The sequence below is a fragment of the Palaemon carinicauda genome, chromosome 8 (assembly GCF_036898095.1).
Source record: "Palaemon carinicauda isolate YSFRI2023 chromosome 8, ASM3689809v2, whole genome shotgun sequence".
NCBI classification, from domain to species: Eukaryota; Metazoa; Arthropoda; class Malacostraca; order Decapoda; family Palaemonidae; genus Palaemon; species Palaemon carinicauda.
The window spans coordinates 78277529-78295389 of record NC_090732.1 but is presented as its reverse complement, the minus strand read 5'-3'; the positions used below and the strand labels follow the sequence as shown (position 1 = coordinate 78295389).

Below are 17861 nucleotides of genomic sequence, written 5' to 3'. Positions count from 1 at the left end.
CCGCAATCAAAATTGAGTAATAGTAATGAAAAACGGTCAAAACACTGGACCTTCTGTTGCTAGGACTTCTGGACTCATAGAAAACTTAATTTTCCATCCCGTCTTCTGTGGAGTAGTTCATAGCAGTGTTCACCATATTACAAATACCTCCTTACCTAATTGAGCTGATAATTTATTGGTTTTTGCTCACTTCGCTCTAGATTAAACACTAACTCATTGCTCTTATGTTCTGGCAAGTGGAACATTTTTCACTACATACGTTAGCCCCATGCTTTGGTGTTAATTATAGATATAAACTTGAATGGGTGAAAATTCACTCAACAAAGGGGATAGTTATAGCTTCGCACTCCAGCCTCTGTTTAAACATGGACTTGGCTTCCATTTCCCATTATCAGACTAGATATATCAAACACATATTTGTACCTTAACCTTTTATTATTAACATCATGAATGAAATAAGTGCTATAATTATATTGTATATTCCAATATTGAAAACTCTCTGTCATTAGTATTCTGAATGGTCTTTGCAACATCCTTTCGGTGCTTAGGAGCTCCCTCTAGCTAACCTTTGACTTCATCTCTGTTCCTGATTTCCATTTTGGAGCCTGGCTGTTCAGTCCTTTTTAACTTTTATTTTACAAAGCAGGTGTGGGGTTTCACCGTTACACCTCTGCTAAATGGCTTTCCTGGCCACAGAACTGGGCATATGACATAATTTCATGTATCAGATTTCAACTTAATTTGACAAAGTTTAGCCAATCAACATAACTCAATAGAGGAATTAATGAGCTGCAGGGTTACAAGAGCCCATGTGTAACCAAAAGGGCCAGGCAATCTACAGCAACAGAATTAATAAACCATCTGAAACCCATTTCCCACTGGCAGACTATTACTAAAACTGTGAAGATGGTACTTTACATGCATGTATTGGCACTTGAATATCTTACGTCAGTCTTTTGAAGTTTTTTTCACCTATGACCTCTTATTACCATTGCCATAGCATCTATACCATGGTCTTCCATTGGTTTAGGGTATAGTTATCATGCTTGAGTGTGCAGTCGGAAACACTATTTTATCTCATTTCTCTTAGTCTTATTTTTTTAACTTTTTGTATTTTATATATGGGATATCTACCGTATTTTAATGTTGATACTGCTCTTAAAATATTTAATTGTTCCGTCACTGTATACAAACCCACACTATTTATAGGTACAGTATATACTTTCGGCGTAGATAAGTCATAAGACTTATAGCGAGGGATAACCACCCCAACTGCTAGTTAGCAGAAGGGGTGGGGTTAGCCGGCTACCCGGCTCACTCACACACCTGGGCTGAGCACCCACTTTTGCTTTTGGCTTGGTAGAGAACGAACGTTGCTGCTCTTTCCCTCCTTTGTCTTATTGACGTGTCATTTGACTTAAAAGTCTTTGTTCCGTAACTGGAATACAAACCTACGCTATTTATTTATGGTTATTACTTTCGGCGAAGCTGAAATGACGAACCATTGAAATTGAGTGAGGGTTAACTACCCATTTCGCTAGTTAGCGGGGTTAGGCGAAGGTAGCTTGCTACCGCTCCTGCTCACACATCGGTGATTCAGCTCACTTTTTGCTTTTGGCTCGGATGATGAATGGTCGTTACCGTTCTTCATCCTCACCAAGTTATATTTTGGACTGCCATTAATGCTTTTTGTTTATGCTTTCTCTTTAATAGTGTGTGTTTGTGTTGACTTCTGCCGACCATGCGTACCTGCCCTGGACATGAAGGCCGGCCCTGCGGTAACTTCATGTTGGCCGTGGACACTGACCGTCACAACTTTTGTCCTGCCTGCAGAGGTCAACGGTGTGATAGTGGTAACCAGTGCAATGAGTGTCGGAAGTGGTTTGCCTCCCAGTGGGAAAGGTTTGGGTGACGGCGGAAGAAGTCTTAGCGGGATTTGTTCCGTAACTGAAATACAAACCACGCTATTTAATATGGGTACAGTAATTACTTTCTGAGTAGCGGAAATGACGAGCCATTAGAATTTTAATGAGGGTTTACTACCCCACCGCTAGTTAGCTGGGGGTAGGGAGGGTAGCTTGCTACCCCCTCCCCCTCACACACACCTGTGCTTGAGCTCACTTTGCTCTCGGCTCGGGTGGTAGTCGGACGTGTCCGCTGTCACCCTCGCCTTCTTTGACAGCCATTGCTAATCTTTTGTTTGCTTGTCCTTTGACAGAGTGTGTGTGAAGTTGGCCTCTGCGATGCGTAAGTGTCCTGGTTTACCTGACCGCCCTTGTGGTATGTATATGTCGGCAGTCGAAACGGACCCCCACACCTTATGTCCTTACTGTAGGGGCCAACGGTGTGATAAGAATAATGTGTGTGGTGAGTGTAGGGAGTGGTCTACCTCCCAGTGGGAGAGGTTTTCCCGGCGCTGGAAGAAGAAGTCCAGGCGGGATATTTCTCCTTCGAAGGTTTCTTTGAAAGGAGAAAATCCCAAGGGCTCTTCTTCCGGGCCCAAACCTCTTCCGAAGCTCCCACTCGATCGGTTTCTTCCAAGAAACTGTCGAGTGGTAGCGTAGGCCGTAGTTCTGTTGACCGATCTCGGGGTTTGGGAGAGGGAGTTGCTTCCCATAGCAAGGCAGCTCTTCCTCCTCCCCCGCGGGAGGATTTAAATGTAAATGTTACTAATAATGATTTGTTGCAGCTTTTGGCTTCCTCGGGGCTTGAGGGTTCGCCCTCCAAGGAAGCCTTGTTTGACATGATCAGGTTGGGTGGCAGCTGTCAAACAATTGCCGACTTTAGCAGAGGTTGATCCTCTGTCTATCGTCGACGTTGTTGTGGCAGAGGCTTCCGATGAGTTGTATCAAACCTCTGCTCCTGATGTTGCTGATGTAGCTGAAGGCTTAATTCCCCCCTCCGAACATCTTTCGAGGGAGGAACTAAGTCCAACGGTCTCTCCTGCCGGTGATTCTCCCCCTCGGGGGAGTTCACTCACAGAGACTCCTCTTTGGAGGACTGCTGATGGTCAGCCGGCTGACCCCACGGCCCCCAGAGGGCATATAAGGCATAAAGCCCACCTTCCTCATCGCAGTAGAGGCCTTCCTTCACCTCACAAGGGTGTTAGGAGGCGCCTCTTCGGTTCATCATCTCCGCAGTCCGCTGCAGAGGAACCTCGCCGTCGTTCGCCAACTCTACCAGCTACATCCCGGGACCTCTCCGCAGATCGTTCGCGATCTCCTTCGGTGGAAGATCGTCCTTGCAAAGGACACGCCGACCTTCCACCCGCCAGACCTGATGACCTGCCGGCGCCGTTCCTGGCTTCTGACGTGCTATGTGCGTCTACTCACCCTGTTGTTAAACGGGCAACGGTCCCTTCGGGGCACAAGGGGCTTTCACACAAATTTATGTCTTAAGTGCCTTACGTGCCAGGTATCCCCTGCGCGCCAGCGCGCAAGAGCTCGCCTGCTGAAGATCCTGTCATAGTGCGCCAGCGCTCACCTGTGCGCCAACGCTTACCTGTTTGCCAGCGCGCTACTGCGCGCCCTCATCCTCATGCGCGCCTCAGTTCTCCTGTGCGCCAGCGCTCGCCCACGCGCCAGCGCTCTCCTGCGCGCCAACTATCTCCTGCGCGCCCACGATCTTCTGATCTGGGCGCATAGGGGAAGATAACCTCTTCCCCTGCTCGCCAGCGCTCTCCAACGCGCCATCAATCGCCGACGCGCCATCGGACCCCGCCTGCTTGCCGTCCTTCACCTGCGCACCATCGCGTGCAGTCTCTGACGTGCGCCCACGAGTTTGCACACGCGTGCCCTGCGCGCCCACCTTTACAACCAGATGTGCACTTTCATGCGCGCCCGCGTGCGATGGATATATCTCCTGCGCGCGCGCGCCCAACGTTATCGCCCTCACGAGCTCTTCGAGATCGTGCGTGCCCACGCACGTGCGAAAAATTGCCTTCGCGCGAGCGCTCATCCAGCCTTCTGCGCGCCCTCTGCAATCTCCGGCCCGCTCGCCCGCGCGCCATCGCTCGCCTGCGCGCCCTCGCCATTGCCCTCGCGTCCGCGAATAATCTCCCCCGCGCGACCCAGGCCAAATACCATCACGCGAGGCTGCAGGACACCGCGCGGCCAGGTCATCATCATCGTGTCCCCCCCCCCGCAAGCGCAGAACAGCGCGCTCACCGGAGGGAGGGAGGATTCCGGATAGGTCCAGGGACTTTTCTCCTTCTTCTTTTCAGGCTGACCCTCCTTTGGTAACTCCTTCTAGGGATCGAACGATCCCCTTCCCTCCAGAGGGAGTGTCTGACAGAGCAGCAGCCCTGGTTCGGGTCCCTAGTTAGAGTGGTCATGCAGGCTTTTAAGCCTGTTCTCTCTGAGCTGGGCCACAAATCAGTGGCAGCTTCGACTCCCCTGAAGAGGAAGAGAGGAGTATCTGACGTGATAACTTCTCCAAGGGCGAAGCTGACTCCTCGGAAGTCTTTGAGGAAGGCCTCCTCACCCCACCAGACTTTCACTCCCTCCCCTTCAGACGAAGATTTCCCGTCCTCGGGAGTCACGCGAGGTGAGGCGTTCCCCCATCGCACCAATGAGGGAAACCCCACCTCGCGCAGGGAAGTCTTCTCGGGTAGGGGTGGAGAAGAGCCTCCCACCATCACTGTTGGAGTCCTGCATCCCTCCCAGGAGGGAGTCGAAGGACTCCAAGACTTTACCTAAGTCATCCTCAAGGATTAGACCAAAGCCAGCCAAGCCCTTGGAGAACGTCCACGAGTCCCCCCAAGAAGAGCCTTTGGGGACAGGAGACTTCGCTGCTAGCCCTTCAAGAGGAGAGCTACAAGAATCAGAGCATGCGTTCTGGCAGGTTCTGACCCTTATGAGGAATCTCATTGGGTTCGCGAATCCAGAGATTCCCCCTCGTGAGGGCAAGGACACGGTCTTGGACCGAGTCTTTGGTACTCAAAAACCCTCAAAGGCCAGCTCAGCTTTGCCCTGGTCTCAAGGGGTTAAGAGTGCCAGAGACAAGGTCGAAGGCCAGCTTTCCGAGCTTGCCTCCTCCAGCCGATCCAGCGCTGGTAACAAACTCCTCCCGCCTCCTCATGTCCATCAGAGGAGGTACTTTGACATCATGGAGGAGACTTGTTTAGCTCTTCCCTTACACCACTCTTTGGAAGATCTTACCAGGGGAGTCCCTCTAGAGAGACTCTCCAACCGGCAAGTATCGCTCTCGGCGATGGAGATCCTGAGCCAGGAGAAGGTGGCGAAGTGTGCCATGCAGGCAACTTCGTGGATGGACATCTGGCTAGGGTCTCTGGGCATCCTGTTACGATCTGAGGACCTGTCCAAAGAGAGTACCAGGAAGGCCATGGACACCTTTTTACTCTCAGGCACTCGTACAATCGAGTTTCTAGCCCACCAAGTCTCGAACTTGTGTGCTAATACCATCTTGAAACGTCGAGATGTGGTGTCCCAGAGATTCCACCAAAAGGTCCCCAGTACCGAGATCAGCAGGCTCAGACATTCTTCCATCTTGGGTAAGAATTTGTTCGAGCCTAAGGACGTGGAGCAGGCGGCTTAGTGGTGGAGGAAGTCCAACCAGGACTCTCTCCTACATAGAGCTTTAACATCGAAGCCCTATAAACCTCCAGCAACCTAGCAACCACGTCCTACCAAGACCATGAAACCGGCAGCTACAGCGAAGACAACGGTGTCTAAGCCCTTTCCTGTCAAGGACAAGAAAGGCAAAAAGTCTTCCAGGGGAGGAAAGAATCCTAGAGCGAGTGGCCGAGGCCGCGAACGCTAGGATTGGCAGTCCCCCTGCATATCCACCAGTGGGGGGATGCCTACAAAGTTGTGCAAACAGATGGCAGCAACTCGGGGCCGATTCCTGGACGATTTCCGTAGTCAGTCAAGGATATCGCGCCCCGTTCACAACATCTCTACCTCCCCTGACAGCGAATCCAGTGTCGTTGAGCTCCCTTGCCATGGGATCGGCAAGGGGCAAGCCCTTCCGACAGAAGTCGAGACCATGTTGAAGAAGGGCGCTCTCCAAGAGGTCGTCGACGGGTCCCCCGGCTTCTTCAGTCGACTTTTTCTTGTAAAGAAGGCGTCTGGAGGCTGGAGATCAGTCATCGACCTCTCAGCTCTGAACAGGTTTGTCAAGTAGACCCCGTTCAGCATGGAGACGGCAGACACGGTCAGACTTGCAGTGAGACCGCAAGACTTCATGTGTACACTGGACCTGAAGGACTCGTACTTCCAGATCCCAGTCCATCTGTCTTCAAGGAAGTACTTAAGATTCAGCCTAGACAGCAAGATCGACCAGTTCAAGGTGCTGTGTTTTGGTCTCTCCACAGCACCACAGGTTTTCACCAGACTGTTCACCCTAATATCGTCGTGGGCACACAGGATCGGCATCCGTCTCCGTTATCTGGACGACTGGCTGATCCTAGCAGACTTGGAGTCAGCCCTTCTTCGACACTGAGACAAACTTCTCGGACTTTGCCAAGATCTGGGGATCATGGTAAATCTCAAAAGTCTTCTCTGCTTCCTACTCAAAGACTGGTATATCTAGGCATGATCATAGACACCAATCTCCACAAAGCCTTCCCATCAGACGACAGGATAGCAAGGCTGAGGAGGGTCGGGAGTCCTTTCCTCAGACGAGAAGAGCTCCCAGTCCAATCGTGGTTACGTCTCCTCGGTTACCTCTCATCCTTGGCCTGTCTAGTTCCCAACGGTCGCCTCAGAATGAGATCTCTCCAATGGCGACTGAAGTCCCGGTGGAATCAAGGTCACGATTCCCCGGACGTCATGATCCCTATGGGTCCTGCGGAACGGACGGACCTTCAGTGGTGGGTGACAGACGAGAACCTACGAAGGGAAGTGGATCTTCTCGTCCTCCCCCCGGATTTGATGCTGTTTTCGGACGCCTCAAAGAAAAGGTGGGGGGCCCACGTTCTGCACTACAGGACATCAGGCCTGTGGTCAGAATCAGAAAAGTGCCTCCATATAAATCTGCTAGAAATGAAGGCCATATTCCTGGCCCTTCAACAGTTCCAACAATGCCTGGCGGGTCAGTCTGTGGTGGTGATGAGCGACAACACCACAGTAGTGGCTTACATCAACAAGCAAGGAGGTACCTTTTCAGAGCAGATATCCCATCTCGCAGTAGAGATACTGAGATGGACCGAAGTCCACTCGATTCTACTATCGGCTCGCTTCAATCCAGGCAAGAGGAATGTGCTCGCCGACAGTCTGAGCAGAGCGTCTCAGATAGTGAGCACCGAATGGCCTTTGGATCATCTAGTAGCCAACAAAGTCCTGACTTTATGGGGTTCCCCGACTGTGGATCTGTTCGCTACAGCGCTGAATTTTAAGCTTCCGCTGTACTGCTCCCCAGTCCCGGATCACAATGCACTCTGGCAAGATGCCTTCCAACAACGGTGGGACAACAACGACGTATACGCCTTTCCCCCGTTCTGTCTGATGAGGAGAGTACTCAACAAGACCAGAATATCGGTCAATCTCTCGATGACCCTTATAGCTCTGCTATGGCATCATGCGGAATGGTTTCCAGACCTTCCGCAACTCCTAACGGAACTCCTGAGAGAACTCCCTCCACGACACGAGCTACTCAAACAACCACACGCCAACATCTTTCACAAAGCCGTAGCTTTGCTTTGACTTCACGCCTGGAGACTATCCAGCATCTCCTCGCGGAGAGAGGATTTTCGCAACAAGTTGCGAACAGGATGTCAGGACACCTGCGAAGGTCATCCGCAGGGGTCTACCAGGCAAAGTGGCGAGTTTTCTGTGGTTGGTGTAGTGGAAGGGGTATCTCTCCAGTCGATGCCACTATTCCAGCAATAGCGGAGTTCTTCGTGTATTTGCGAGAAGAAATGCGCCTTTCAGTCTTGGCAGTGAAAGGCTATCGATCAGCCTTAAGTCTAGCCTTCAGGCTCAAATTAGTGGACATTTCTTCTTCGCTGGAACTTTTCCTACTCATACGAAGTTATGAACTTACATGCCCTCAGTCGGAAGTGAGACCTCCTCTATGGAACGTGGTTCGAGTTCTCAGGTCTCTGAAGAGACCTCCCTACAAACCATTACGCCAGGCTTCAGATCGCCACCTAACTTGGAAGACGGTGTTCCTACTAGCTTTGGCCTCGGCCAAGCGAGTCAGTGAACTTCATGGTCTCTCGTATGACATCGCCCATTCAAGGGGATGGGGGGAGGTAACGTTCAGATTCGTCCCCGAGTTTGTTGCTAAGACTCAGAATCCGGGAGTGCCGGAACCTCGGTTCCACTCTTTCCAGATTTTGAGTCTTCGTTCTGTAACAGATAATCCAGACCATCTCCTACTGTGCCCTGTAAGGAGTCTGAGGCTATATCTCAAAAGAACGGCTGCAGTTCGTCCCCAAGTGCAGGCATTGTTTGTGAGCACTGGGAGAACAAAGAGGAGGGTTACCAAGAATACTATCTCAGCATGGATTCGTAGGGTAATCCATCTGTCCCTGAATCCTGACCCTCCTCCGTCACGTCGCCCTAGAGCACATGATGTCAGGGGCGTAGCTACGTCCCTGGCCTTCAAGAAGAACTTTTCAGTGACGCAGGTTCTACAAGCGGGGGTGTGGAAGTGTCAGACGACCTTCACAGCCCACTACCTGCAGGACGTGACCCACAGGAGGCTCGATACGTTCTCCATCGGCCCTGTGGTGGCTGCACAACAGCTGGTTTAAACCTCAGGCTCCTTAATGGACAAGTAGCAGAAGGTTGAGAGCATTGTTACCTGGTCTTAGTCTGCATGAATGAAAAGGTTTGTCTGGCCCTTATTCTTTTCTTCATCCTCCCCTCTCTTGGGGAAAGCAGCATCCTGGGTTCTCTGCACAGCTGGCCTCGAAGAACCACTGCAGGTAAACCATGTTTCCTTGTGTTCCTAGTATTAAGCTAATACTGTCACGTCCCCCATACCCTGACGAGGTGGTATTGGAGAGTCCTAGCCTAAAGTTTCCATCTAAAGGACTACAGGTCAACTTCCTAGGACGAATCACACTTCAGACCTTCACACACAGCTTACGTAGGCCGCAGCCCTTGCGCAGCAAGGTTCTAGCGAGGTGCAGGGACTCCTTATTGTTCAGATACTGAGTCCCCGGGCAAAGCCAAAAGCCAGTACTGGCTGGGACTTACCACCCTTCCTAAGGGGTGAGTCACCCATATTAAATAGCGTGGTTTGTATTTCAGTTACGGAACAAATGACAAATTCGTAGGTAATTTGTATTTTTCCTAACTATACAAACCTTAGCTATTTAATGAAACTTGCCTGCCAGCCTTATCCCCCGGTGAAGTCCTACCTCTAAGCAAAGTGAGCTCAAGCACAGGTGTGTGTGTAGGGGGGGGGTAGCAAGCTACTCTCCGTACCCCCCGCTAACTAGCGGTGGGGTAGTAAACCCTTGTTAAAATTCTAATGGCTCGTCATTTCAGCTACGCCGAAAGTAATTACCCATATTAAATAGCTAAGGTTTGTATAGTTAGGAAAAATACAAATTACCTACGAATTTGTCATATTTCTCCTTCGAAGGGAAAAAACCCAAGATCTCTTCTTCCGCCTCCCGACCTTCCTCCGAAGCTCCACCTCGTTCTGCCTCTTTCGAGAGACCGTCAAGCAGTAGCATAGACCATTTAAATTTTGGTTAACTCCGGTCCTCGAGAGATGGTGCTGCTTCCCCTAACGAAGCAGCCCCACCTCTCCCCCCCAGGTGATACCTTGTCTATGTCTTCTGTGTTACAGGTGTGGCAGACCTTGGGGCTTCCGGGTCTGCCCTCCATGGACTCCTTGCTGCAACTTATTCTCTGTGGTGCGAGTGTGCAGCCGTCGTCGACTTTGGAGGTGAATCCTCGGCCTCGGCATTGTGGCGTCAGAGGCGTCCTCTGTGGCCGCTGCCGACGCCCCTGCTCCTCCAGACTCTCCAGCTGTTGCTGCCGACTACGTTTCCCCCATTCCTGTTCATCGTTCGAGGGGGAAACTAAGTCCATCGTCGGTCTCTCCTGCGATTGTTTCTCTCCCTCGGGGGAGTTCTCTCATAAAGACTCCTCTTCCTAGGACTGCTGCTCAAGGTCAGCTTGCTGATCCAATGGCCCCTAGAGGGCATCTCCGTTGCAGAGCTTGCCCTCCACTTCGCCTGAGAGGTTGCCTTCACCATTGGTGAAAAGGCGCCTCTTCGGCTTTGCAGCCATCCCCCGCAGAGGAGCATCCACTTCAGTCGTCTTGTGGCCCTCGACCTTCGCCTGTCCCTGGTCCTTCTCCTGACGATGCTGCTGGTAGTCCACGGACTTCGGCCCTGGACTCTTCAGCGGATCGTTTGCGATCCCCATCGGTGGATGTTCGTCCTTCCAAAGGGCACATCCCTGTTCCTGTTCGACCTTCCAATCGACCAGCTGACCTGCCGTCACCGTTCCTGTCTCATGTGCATCCTCTGGATGTTCTCCCGAAGCGTTCAGCTGCGTGCCATCACCCTCCAGCTCGCCAGCGCCCTGTAGGGCACCATCGCTTTCCAACAGCACGTCAACGTTAGCCTGCTCTCCAACCCTTTCCAGAGCGTCTTCGCTCTCCAGAACTTCGACGTTCGTCTGATCACCAGCCTTCTCCTGCTCGTTCTCAGCGCCCTCCAGTGCCCCAGCGATTTCCCGATCTCCGGTGTTCTCCAGCGCAGCCTCGCTGTTCCTAAGAGCAGCGTTTGCCAGCTCGCCAGTGCAGCTGCACTCTCCAGCTCAAGCTCATCAGCGCTTTCCTGCGCAACAGCGCTCTCCGAGACATTAGAGTTCCCATGCGCAGCCTCGGTCTCTGGCTCGCCAACGCTCTCCTATACGTCACCACTTTCCCAAGCGCTAGCGCTCTCCTGTGTCAGCTCTTTCTTGCTCATCAGCGCCCTCCGGCTCGCCAGCACTCACATGCTCACCAGCATCCTCCTGGGCAGCGCCGTACTGCACGCCCTCACGCTCCTGCTCATTTTCTGGAATCTGCGCACCAGTATTCTACGCAGTGCCATACTGCGCGCCAGTGCTCTTCTGCGCACAAGCGCTCATCAATGCGCCATCGCTCACTGGTGCACTTTCGCCATGGCCATGAGCAGGTTCTACAGGCTCCTAGGGAACATTGAATCGACAGGTCCCCATCGCCTCATTCCCCTCCCTGCAAACGCATTAAAGCGTGACCACTGGGGAAAGGGGAAGGGGCCTCCACAGAAGGGTTTAGGATCCCGAAGCTGCCTTCCTCTAAGGCAAACCCATCAACAGCAGAGACTCCTCGGAGGGAACCTTCGGTCCCTTTCCCTTCTGGGGATTTGTCTGACAGTGCATCAGTCAGTCAGCAGCCGTGGTTCAGTGCTATGGTCAGAACAGTGGTGCGAGCCTTCAAGCCTGCTCTATCTGTCAGCTATTAGGAGCATTCTACAGCTCTAGCAGACCTACGGCAAAGAACCACTGCTGCTTCTGCTCCCCCTGAAGAGGAAGAGAGGAGTCTCAGACGCAATCACTTCTCCGAAGGTAAAGCTGACTCCGGTTAGGCCATTGAAGCCTGCTCCTCCTACATCTTCCACCGGACACTCTCCTACCTCACCTCTTCCGAGTTAGTTGCACGAAGAAGGTGTTTACTCTCTTTCACTTTCGGAGGAAGTTTCCCCTCGCACGGAGAGTTTTCCATCACTGATGGAAGTCAGGAGGGACATGACAATCCGGCCTTTGATGCTTGAGTCCTACCTTCTTCGGAAAGAACCTAAGGATTCCAAGACTCTTCCGAAAGCCTCTTCAAGGACTTCTAAGCCAACAGATGCAGCCAGTCACTAGAGGGATGTCTGCAACCCACCCCGAGAAGAGCTCTCTGATATGGAAGAAGGAGACTTCGCTGCAAGTCCATTGTCGGAAGGAGAGGAGCAGAAAGAGTTGGAACATGCATTCTGACAGGTTCCGAGTCTCATGAGGGCTCTCATGAGATACCCCCACGAGAGGGCAAAGACACGGTAGTAGATCATGTCTTTGGCTCCCAGGGGCTAAAGGGTGCCAGGCTAAGATCGCCCTACAGCTCTCTGAGCTCTCCTCCCCTCAACGTTCCGGCTCTACCACTAAGCTTCTCCCACTTCCTCGTCTCCAGCAGAGGAGGTATTTCAAGATCTTAGACGAGCCTCGTCCAGCTCTTCCTCTCCATCACTCTTAGGAAGAGCTCACCAAGAGAGTCTCTCTAGAGAGACTCAATCCAACAGGTTTCATTCGCGGCAACCGAGATCTAGTGAATCAGAAGGTCACAAAGTACAACATGCAGGCTACTTCATGGCTTGATGTTTGGTTTGGGACCTTGGGAGTCCTGGTACACACTGAGGATTAATCCAATGAACGTACCAGGAAAGCAATGGAGACTTTTCTGCTCTCAGGCACCCGCACGATCGAGTATCTTGCTCATCAAGTTTCAAACTTATTGGCGAATACCATTCTGAAACGTCGGGATGTGGTGTCCGAGAGATTCCACGAGAAGTCCCAAATGCTGAGATCACCAGGCTCAGAAATTCTTCTGTTGAGGGATCTCATCTATTTGAGCCTAAGGACGGGGAACATGCTGCTGAGAGATGGAGGAAGTCATAGCAGGACTCCCTTCTTCACAGGGCTTTGACATCCAAGCCCTATAAACCATCAGTTCCTCAGCAGTCCAGTCCAGCCAAGACCACGACAAACAAAACAGCAGCGAAGACAATGGTGTCTTAGGAAGCCCTTTCCTGCCAATTACAGGAAAGGCACAAAGTCTTCCAGAGGAGGAAAATATCCTAGAGGTAGCGGCCGAGGCCGCAAACGCTAGGATAGGCACTCCCCCTGCTTGTCCGCCTGTAAGGGGTTTCCTACAAAGTTGCTTGGACAGGTGGAAGCAACTCGGGCCGAACCCTGGACAATATACGAGGTTCGTTTAGGGTATTGCATCCCGTTCATAACATCTCTCCCTCCCCTAACCAGGAATCCAGTGTAAATAGACTCCTTCGCGATGGGATCGGCACAGGGGCTAGCCCTCGGGGCAGAAGTCCAGACCCTGTTGAAAAAGGCCGCTCTCCACGAGGTTCTCGACGGGTCTCCAGGCTTTTTCAGGCGACTCTTTTTTGTGAAAAAGGCGTCTGGAGGCTGGAGACCAGTCATCGACCTCTCCGCTCTGAACAAGTTTGTCAAACAAACTCCGTTCAGCACGGAGACAGCAGACACGGTCTGACTAGCGGTAAGACCACACGACTTCATGTGCACACTGAACCTAAAGGACACGTACTTCCAGATCCTAATCCATCTGTCTTCAAGGAAGTACTTAAGATTCAGCCTAGATAACAGGAAATACCAGTTCACGGTACTGTGCTTCGGTCTTTCCACAGCACCTCAAGTCTTCACCAGAGTGTTTGCCCTAGTGTCGTCTTGGGCACACAGGATTGGCATCCGTCTCCTTCGTTATCTCTCCCTCCCCTAACCAAGAATCCAGTGTCAATAGACTCCTTTGTGATGGGATCGGTAAAGGGGCTAGCCTTCGGGGCAGAAGTCCAGGCCCTGTTGAAGAAGGCTGCTCTCCAGGAGGTCCTCGACGAGTCTCCAGGCTTCTTCAGTCGACTCTTTCTTGTGAAAAAAGCGTCTGGAGACTGGAGACCAGTCATCGAGCTCTCAGCTCTGAACAAGTTTGTCAAACAAACTCCGTTCAGCATGGAGACAGCAGACACGGTCAGACTAGCGGTAAGACCACATGACTTCATATGCACACTGGACCTAAAGGACACGTACTTCCAGATCCTAATCCATCCGTCTTCAAGGAAGTACTCAAGATTCAGCCTAGATAACAGGAAATACCAGTTCAAGGTACTGTGCTTTGGTCTTTACACAGCACCTCAAGTCTTCACCAGAGTGTTGGCCTTAGTGTCTTCTTGGGCACACAGGATTGGCATCCGTCTCCTTTGTTATCTGGTCGACTGGCTAATCCTAGCAGACTCGGTGTCAACCCTTCTTCAACATCGAGACAGACATCATGGTAATCCTTGAGAAGTCCTCCCTGCTTCCTACGCAGAGACTGGTATACCTAGGCATGATAATAGACACCAATCTCCACAAAGCCTTCCCATCAGACGACAGAATATCGAGGCTGAGAAAGGTCGCAAGACCCTTTCTCAGATGAGAAGAGCTTCCAGCCCAGACGTGGTTACGTCTCCTCGGTCATCTTTCATCACTGGCCCTTCTAGTTCCCAGTGGTCGCCTCAAGATGAGATCCCTCCAGTTGCAACTCAAGTCCTAGTGGAATTAGGCTCTCGATTCACAGAACATAGGTCAACCTTTTAATGACCCTCATAGCTTCGCTATGGCATCATTTGGAATGATTTCCGGACCTTTAGCAACTCCTGACGGAGTCTCCAAGAGAACTCCCTCCACGACACGATCTACTCAAACAACCACATGGTAACATATTCCACAAAGCCTTAGCTTCGCTACGACTTCACGCTTGGAGACTATCCAGCATCTCCTCTCTCAGAGAGGATTTTCACAACAAGTTGCAAGCAGGATTTCTGGATACCTGCAAACGTCATCATCAGCAGCAGCAGGCAAAGTGGAAAGTCTTCTGTGGATGGTGTCGTGAAAGGGGTATCTCGCCTCTCGATGCCACTGTTCTAGCAGTAGCGGAGTTCCTTGTGTATTTGTGTGAAGAAATGCGATTCTCAATTTCGGTGGTAAAAGGCTATCGCTCAGCCTTAAGCCTCACCTTTAGACTGAACGAAATGGACGTTTCTTCATCACTAGAACTTTCCTTACTCATACGGAGTTATGAACTTACCTGTCCTCAGTCTGAATTGAGACCTCCCTCCTGGATTGTGGTTCGAGTTCTCAGGTCTCTGGAGAGACCTCCCTATGAACCATTACGCCAGGCAACAGATCGCCACTTAACTTGGAAGACGGTGTTCCTGTTATCATTGGCTTCGGCCAAACGAATCAGTGAACTTCATGGTCTCTCATACGACATTGCCCATTCAAGGGGATGGGGAGAGGTAATGTTCAGCTTCGTTCTGTAACAGATGACCCTGATCATCTCTTATTCTGCCCAGTGAGGATTTTGAGGCTGTACCTTAAGAGAACAGCCGCACCCCGTCCCTGTGTGCCTGCACTCGTTTTCAGCACAGGGAGGACCAAGAGGAGAGTCACCAAGAACACCATTTCAGCATGGATTCGCAAGGTCATAGACTATGCGCTGAATCCAGACTCTCCTTCTTCACGTTGCCCCCGAGCTCATGATGTCCGGGGAGTAGTTACTTCCCTGCCATTCAAGAGGAACTTGTCAGTGATGCAGGTTCTTCAGGCTGTGGTGTGGAAGTGTAACACTCACAGTCCACTACCTGCAAAACGTGACCCACAGGAGGCTCGATATATTTTCTGTCGGCACTGTGGTGGCTGCACAACAGGTGGTATAATACCTCAAGCTCCTTATTGGGCAAGTAGCCGAAGATTGAGGGCACTGTTACCCGGTTTTAGTCTGCGTGAATGAAAAAATTGACTGGCTCTTATTCTTTACTTTATCCTCCTATCTCTTGGGGAAAGCAGCATCCCGTGTTCTCTGCATGAGCTGACCTCAAACCACTGCAGGTAAACCATGCTCCCCTGTGTTCCTAGTATTAAGCTAATACTGTTGCGTTCCCATACCCTGGCGAGGTGGTATTGAGAGTCTTGGTTACAAGTTTTTCCTACAAAACACTCGGAACAACTTTTACCTGGACGGTCACACTTCTAAATATCTCAACACACAGCTTGCGTAGGCCACCAACCTTGCGTAGCAAGGTTTTAGCAAGGTGCAGGGACTCCTTATTTTGGGTACAAATATACTTAGATGAGGAGCCCCCAGGTAAAGCCAAAAAGCCAGAATGTCAGCGACGTCCACCCTTCTTAATGGGTGAGTCACCCCTAAATAAATAGCGTAGGTTTGTATTCCAGTTAGAGAACAAGTGACAATATCGTGAATAATTTATACTTTTCCTAACGATATAAACCTTTAGCTATTTATACAAACTCATCCGCTGGCCCTATCGTCTTTGAAGTCCTATCTCCAAGCAAAGTGAGCTAAATCACCGGTGTTTGAGTGGGAGAGGTAGCAAGCTACCCCCCCCCCACCCCCGCTATCTAGTGGAATGGGTAGTTAAGCCTTGCTAAATTTTAATAGCTCATCATTTCAGCTTCCCTGAAAGTAATACAGGTAAATAGCTAAAGGTTTGTATTGTTAGAAAAAATAAAAATTATTTATGAATTAGTCATTTTTCAGCTTCAGATTGTGTTCTTCTTTACCAGCCTCATGTGTATGTACCCTGGACTTGAGGGCCGCTCCGCTCCTATGGTACCTTTATGTCCTTCGTAGAGGCGGACTCGCACCACCTGTGTCCATCCTGTAGAGGCCAGCGGAGTGATCAGGACAACACCTATCCTGAGTGCCAGGAGTGGTCTGCCTTCCAGTTTAGAGGGTTGGGTGCAAGAGAGATTCTTCGACTTCGGGGTCTTCCTCGAAGTTGAAAAAGTCTCGAACTTCTTCCTTGACCCACTAATCTCTTCCCAAAGCTCCTACTTGATCGATCTCCCCCTGGGGAACGGCTGAGTAGTAGTGCAGACCGTTTAACTCCAGGTCAACCTCGGGGATCGAGGGACAGTACTGCTTTCCCAGGAGAAGCAGTTCTGCCCCTTCCCTCCTGTAGCGCATGCTCTTTTTCTGAATTCTTGCAGGTATGGCTGTTGCTGGGTTTGGCTTGGCTCCCATCAAAGGAAGCGTTGCTTGAGCTTTTTCATCTGGGTGTTAAGAGGAAGCAAACGCTGACTTCCTCGTAGGTTGATCCATCGCCGATAAGCGCAGTTCCTGACAACCACAGAGTTTCTTATGCTTTATGTGCTAAAAGGTCCTTCCCTTTCCTGCCTCCTACTGACGCCAAAAACGGCGGTCCCCCACCCCCCCCTCTTTCTGAGCCGATTCTTCCGTTGGGGGTGTAGCAAAGTCAGAGGCGAAGCTCTCTTGAGGATGGTCACCTATCTTGTTTGCGAGTGAGGACCCCATAGAGACTCAGTTTCTGAGACCTTCAAGAGACCAACGATCTTCTCCTCTGACTCAGTCAGAACAGGTTCCTTCTCCAGAGGAAGCTCGCAGACGTTTTCCTCCTGGGGTTCATCAGGCCTCTAAGTTCATTACTCCTCGCCACACTGGACGTTTTCCCCCCTGTGGTAAGGAGGCATCTCTTCAGCTCTGTCAAGGATATTCATGCTGCGCCTTCGGGTACTCGTTACCTGCCAGCTGCACGTAAATCTCCAGCTGTTCGTCACTCACTAGCTGCTCATAACTTGTCTTTGGACGATTACCTGTCACCTCGTGATTGTCACACGTCACCTTCACCCCTCATAAAATGACCATTGTCAGTCTTGCCACTATCAGGCTTGTGCTCATCACATGTCAACCAGTGAGTTTCTCCCAGAGCTCGAAGGTCACCACCTCCTCGGTGTTTGCCAAGGCAGCACTCTCCGCTCGTCAGCACCTCGTCGTTTGGCCACACATCAGTCTCCTAGACTGACTGCCTCTCCTCGTCGCCTGCTGGCACGCAAGTGCCATTCGCCAGGATGGCACTTGCCTAGGTGAAGCGAGTATAAGACTCTCGTCAGGCTTGTTCCAGACCCCCACCTCCCCGCACAAGCAATGCGGTGACGACTCCATTCGACGTCCACCGATCGATGCTCATCATCGGCGGTCTCCACTCCCCCAAGAGGAGTCTGCGGCGACCAGGTATGTTAGCCAGGTACCAACATCCAAGGGTTGCCGTGGCCTGATTGGTAACGTCTCTGCCTGGTGTTTGCCAGTCGGGGGTT

General features: G+C 51.3%; 1 protein-coding gene across 2 annotated transcripts in view; it reads left to right on the top strand.

Annotated features, from left to right (window-relative positions):
• Positions 1-17861, top strand: part of Pdk1 (Phosphoinositide-dependent kinase 1) — a 776015-nt gene that overhangs the window by 927 nt on the left and 757227 nt on the right. The window lies entirely within an intron of this gene.